At 44.7% G+C, this 5695-nt stretch overlaps 1 protein-coding gene across 1 annotated transcript in view; it reads right to left on the bottom strand.

Moving 5' to 3' along the window:
- The window catches only part of zgc:92140 (uncharacterized protein LOC447854 homolog), a 62743-nt gene extending 57143 nt beyond the window's left edge, over positions 1-5600 (bottom strand). Inside the window, exon 1 of the mRNA XM_063201611.1 lies at positions 4052-5600. The gene's annotated coding sequence lies outside the window, so the exon portion shown is untranslated. The remainder of the gene's footprint in view (positions 1-4051) is intronic.
- Positions 5601-5695: the final 95 nt, after the last annotated feature.

Here is a 5695-nt window from a genome sequence, read left to right as displayed (position 1 = left end):
CTACTACTACTACGCTACAGTATTGCCTAGGGGTGTAAAGATAACCGATTTTGGATTGGTTATCGTTATGCAACATCGACATGAATCGCACCGAATCGACATTGAATCACACCGAATCGCTAAATATTATTTTATGAATCGCCCCTGAATCAAATCGTAGATTATTTTACTTTTTAATACTAAGGGGAGCGTTGGCAGGGTTTTGATGAGGTCAATTGGGAAGCTTACGATGAGAACTGCTCTACCATGATGTAGTTTAAAAATCTATCTATCTATCCATCTATCCATCTATCCATCTATCTATCTATCTATCTATCTATCTATCTATCTATCTATCTATCTATCTATCTATCTAATAGGGGTGTAAAGATAACCGATTTCGGATTGTGAATCGAGATTGAATCAGATCGTTTTGTGGGTATTAAAATTCACACCCCTAGTATTGCCACATAATGAGCACCCTTTGTACGCTTCAGAGAGTCTAGTGCTACACTCTGCCTCAGAAGAGTGCACTACTATACATCACCTCATAGTACACTACTTCTACTACTACTACTTCTACTACTACTACTACTACTACTACTACCTCTACTAAGCATTGCCACATTACAAGCACAATAGTACGCTTCAGAGAGTCTAGTAGTGCTACACTCTGCCTCAGAAGAGTACACTACCCCACATCACCTGAGAGAGCACACTACAGCACTTCATCACCTCAGAGTACTACTACAACTAAGCTAGTACTAATGTTACTAAGTATTGCCACATACCAAATAGTACACGAGTATGCCTCAGAGAGTCTGTTACTACACTCTGCCTCAGAGCACACAACTGTACTACCAGAAATTCTTTAAGTATATAGAGATATGCCAACATAATAGGTTTCTATGGGCACCTAACATGACCAGGTTCCGGTCTGCCTAAAGGGGCGTGTCATAATGCTCCTAGCATTGAATAGAACAGTCCTCAGGTCTGCCTAGGTCTGCCTAAAGGGGGATTCCCCCCCCCCAATAATAGAACCCGGAAACAATGGGCCAATGGAACCTCTCTCTCTCTACTCTCTCTGGTACTACTACTCATCACCTCAGAGTACACTAGTACTACTAAGCTACTACGACTATGCTTCAAAGCATTGCCACATAATGAGTACAGCAGTATGCCTCAGAGAGTCTGTTGCTACACTCTGCCTCAGAAGAGTGCACTACTCCACATCGCCTCAGAGACTGGGCAACAGCTTCACATCACCTCAGAGTAGACTATTATTACTACTACTAAGCTGCTGCTACTACTACACTACAGTATTGCCACATAATGAGTACACAAGTACGCTTCAGAGTCTAGTGCTACACTCTGCCTCAGAAGAGTGCACTACTACACATCACCTTAGAGAGCATACTACTGCACTAAAACACAACACCTCAGTACACTACTACTACTAAGCTACTACTATTACGCTACTAAGCATTGCCACATAACGAGTGGTACACCAGTATGCCTCAGAGAGTCTGTTCATATACTCTGCCTCAGAGAGAGTGCACTACTCCACATCGCCTCAGAGAGTAGGCTACTGCAATACTACACATCACCTCAGAGTACACTACCACAACTAAGCTACTAGCACTACTGCTACTACTACGCTACTAAGCATTGCCACATAATGAGTACACCAGTATGCCTCAGAGAGTCTGTTGCTACACTCTGCTTCAGAAGAGTGCACTACTCCACATCGCCTCAGAAAGTGGGCTACAGCTTCACAGAGTGCACTAGTAGACGCCGCCTTCACGCTTGACGGGTGACAGGGAGCGAACAGATGGAGCCCCACAGATGAAGGCAGACACCGAAAGCAAATGTGTTTCAGATTAGCAACGAGAGAGAGAGAGAGAGAGAGAGAAAGAAACAGACAGAGCGGACCAGACAAGCGGAGAGGGAGGTTTGACACCTGTTTTATAAACCGATATTCCAAGCTTATACAACCCTGCTGTGTGACTGACATGGATTACATTCTTACACTAAAGAGTATGTGCTTCCCACCTTCCCCAAAACCTCACTCCAATCATCCTGACCGTCCTCCACCAATCAGAGCGCAGTAAGCATGCTCAGTGTTATTCGACCTTCCTTGACCCATGAATCACCACTGTATGTGTACACTCAAGTCATATTCGATCTGCGTTGATTCACCCCAAAAAGGTCACTGCATCATTGGAGCTCAATGCTGATATCTGGTTCCGTCTGGTATTTGGTATTTCTTCAACAACCCTGCATGCCAAGCCAACTGAAAAAAAATCTTACGAAACATACAAGAACTCCAAACGTGCATGACGCAGATAAGCAACAAGAGGACCATGCAAACACACAGACATGATTCAGGAGTCATATAACCCTCCAAAATGAGATAAAATGACGAAATAACACAAATAAAAACTTGATATGAGATGCTCTTCAGTACTCAATGGCCAATGCCCAATGCTTCAATGTCGTTCAAGACAATTAAATCCACCTGAAGGATTCACATGTCCTGTCGTCCTGAGAGCTGTCCAGCCTTTATCACCACACCAGTCCACTTTCACCACTGGAGACCTCCAGGCAAGTCAGAAATCTGAAGCCACTCTGCTCTGGCCACATTGCAGTACAGTCAGATATTGACCCTTGATAAGAAACACGTAGAAAACGTGGTGGGTCCAACCATGAATAGCCTTATACCATCTTCACTTCTCTTTCACGGATGTCTCTTTAACATATGCAACTGCTGCCCACCATCCCAGTGAAAGACAGCAAGCACAGATACAGACAGAAACAGAGATATGAGGAGGGAGGTAGAGGGAGGGAGATTTCCTTCAATCGAATCTCGCACATTCTCCACACATGAAAAGGAGAGGGATGTAGCGCGTAAAATGTTTGAAAATGTTACAAATGCCCACATTTATGGTGGAAGACCACTTCAGGTCTGCAGCCCTATATATTTTGAACAAAGCACTCTTTCATGAGGCTCAGCCTAATGACGGAATAGTAAATAGCATCTGCCTGGCCAGGAGAAAATCATAACTTGGGTCAAGGTTTGCTTGCTTGCCCTCATGAAAAGCAACCTTGCGACCGACACACACTCCGGGCAGGCGCGGACACAATAGTCCCACAGTTTGGGAAGCCCCGACTTCGCTGCCGGCAGAGCCAGCGGTGTCAGGAATTCACCCTGGGGGAGAACGGTGCTCTACGCATGCACGCCGAGGACAGGCTCCACCATATTCACGGGCTTTCCTCCTCCTCCAGCTCCGTGATCGAACATTAGATCTAGGCTACACGACATGGAACAGCCTGGCGCGGACACCATCTCATGTCGGTGGTGCCCCTCAAATGGAAATGCTGTCGTAGCGAGTTCAAAACGGGTGACAGGCCAGGTCTTGCGTGGCAAGGAGAGTTGCTGCCCGAATGAGCACACAGCTGGGTCCAGCTGCGCAGCAGAGACAGTGGGCGCATTGTTTCCCCCCGCAGGACGGTGGTGAGAGCGAGCAGGCGAGAGCAAGGAAAAGGAGATTGAGCAACGGGGTTATCTACATGTGCAAACACACATACAAGCCGTCACATATACTACACCATACACAGAACACAGCGTGCCAAGCCAGGTGGCCTATTTGTTTTGCCCCGGGTCCAATAACACGGGGCCTGGCTGGCAGGACGCAGGATGGCGGGGCTGAGACGGGAGGGGGCATAAGGGAGAAAATAAATAGACATTGCAGACCATTGAAACGAACGCGTCTATTCGCAACAGAGTATCAGTATGTAGTGATTGGGAAAAATAAATGTGACAAGTAGCCCACACCTATATAATCGTTCACTCCATTCCATGCCATAATGCATAAGCGCTGACCAACGATTCGATCGAACAAAACCATGTCCTACAGGCAGGAAGGAAAGCGCCGGGCAATCACGGTCCCAGTCAGGAAACAAAAAAACAAAGAGAGGGTTGAGTGGAGGAACAGAACGACTGGAAAAATCTTGCATGATCTATCTGACATACTGTACCGATTGCGCCATTAAGCAAAATGCCATTACTTACTAGACTGAGCCGGCTCTCACTCGGTCCACTTGAGGTTCGCCGAGGTTCACACGGGTAGACGGGAGGGAGCTCTCGAGATGGGAAAGTGGTTCGCCAGCCCGCTGAATTTCCATTGATCTGACAAATCTCAACCTACAGCAAAAGGGGTTAGGAGCTCATTGGGCCAAGGACCGCGGCCATCTTGCCAAACAGCATCCTACATAACCAATTACTTCATCCGCAGTAGTCGGGGGAGGCGGGGAAAGGACAGGATTGGTCACATCAAAAATGTGGCGAGTGTTAAGGGTTGTAATAAAAACGCAAAATATTTATTTGCTACTGTTACAGTTGCCACTTCCCTGGATTTCGTCTTAGCATTCTAGGTCACCTAACATGGCAGGCAAAAGCAATATGTATTATTTTCTCTTTTACGCACGGGGAAATGAAAAATATGGTATACATTTCAGACTATCCAAACGGCCCTAACCAAAAACTGCTGCAGTTTACGCACAGACGCAATAATCGCCACGTCTCCAAAACACCAAGAGAGCTACATAATTCTTTTGAACTTGTTGAGTGCATAGTGCTTAAAGCCGCGCCCTCAAACCCACGCTATAATAATTTTCACCACCTTCAAAGACCAAAGGGGAAAATATGCTGCAACAGGCTGCTTTCATGGGTGGCATCAACTGTTAGTCAACGCACGAATGGAATCAGCTCTTCACCGTCTCGTGTTCTTATATGCTTATGTACCTTTTACATACAAAATACATCAACACACGTGAACAATAGGTTTTAGAAAAGAAATAAGCTGTATCTCTCCACATGAGGACGCATGGTTGAGTCAACACCGCCCTCTGCAGGAAAGATTGGAAAGGTCTATTACTGTACTTGGCCTCATGACTCATCCCAAGTACTTCTATCACCAAGAAAGCCAGTGTTTGCACAGGACTTCACCGAAGATGAATCATGTGTTGATTGTGGCTAGCTTTCAGAGAACACAAAGGGTAACACTGGTTTATTTTCAGGCAGCCCGACTTTCTTCAGTTGAGTCACAATATCCCCTTCTTGGTTACAGTAAAGTAACATGGTTATGAAGTGTGGAAAAACGAGTCTTTTGTTTAGAAAGTGTATTGTTTATCAATTTCAAAGACTTTTGTCTTAGTCTGTCAGATTTTTAAACTAACATCCAAGTTCCATGCCAATGACAGAAAACAAGCTGGTTACCAACATCTGGCATTTACCTTTGAGAAGGCTATACATTGTCAGTTTTGAAAATACATTTAGACGAAGATGAAATAGATTTATGGACCCTGCATGACTCGTGTCTCTGCCTCAATGAACCCATGGGAAAACTTATCTACTGGTACTTAAACTGTAATAAATGACTTGTGTGCATTGAAATTGTGATCTTTGACACTGTACTGTCTTAAATAAAAGTTGATGTAGATTGTTATTAAAAAATGAAATGAGATCAAGTGGTTGTTTTGCTATGCAAGTGGTAAATGTGATTTTAAAAAAGGCAAATATAACTCTTCAAATGTGGTCACTGGAACTACATAATATGGCTTCAAATACAACCAGTAACTAGTAGGTAGCTATGATGATAGCTGATGATGGTATGAGACCGCCCGCCAAAAAAAAAATGAAATTAAGAAAGCACTC

This window comes from Engraulis encrasicolus, chromosome 6, assembly GCF_034702125.1.
Source record: "Engraulis encrasicolus isolate BLACKSEA-1 chromosome 6, IST_EnEncr_1.0, whole genome shotgun sequence".
Classification (NCBI taxonomy): Eukaryota; Metazoa; Chordata; class Actinopteri; order Clupeiformes; family Engraulidae; genus Engraulis; species Engraulis encrasicolus.
Note: the sequence above shows the minus strand (reverse complement) of the source record. Positions and strands in the feature narration are given on the sequence as shown.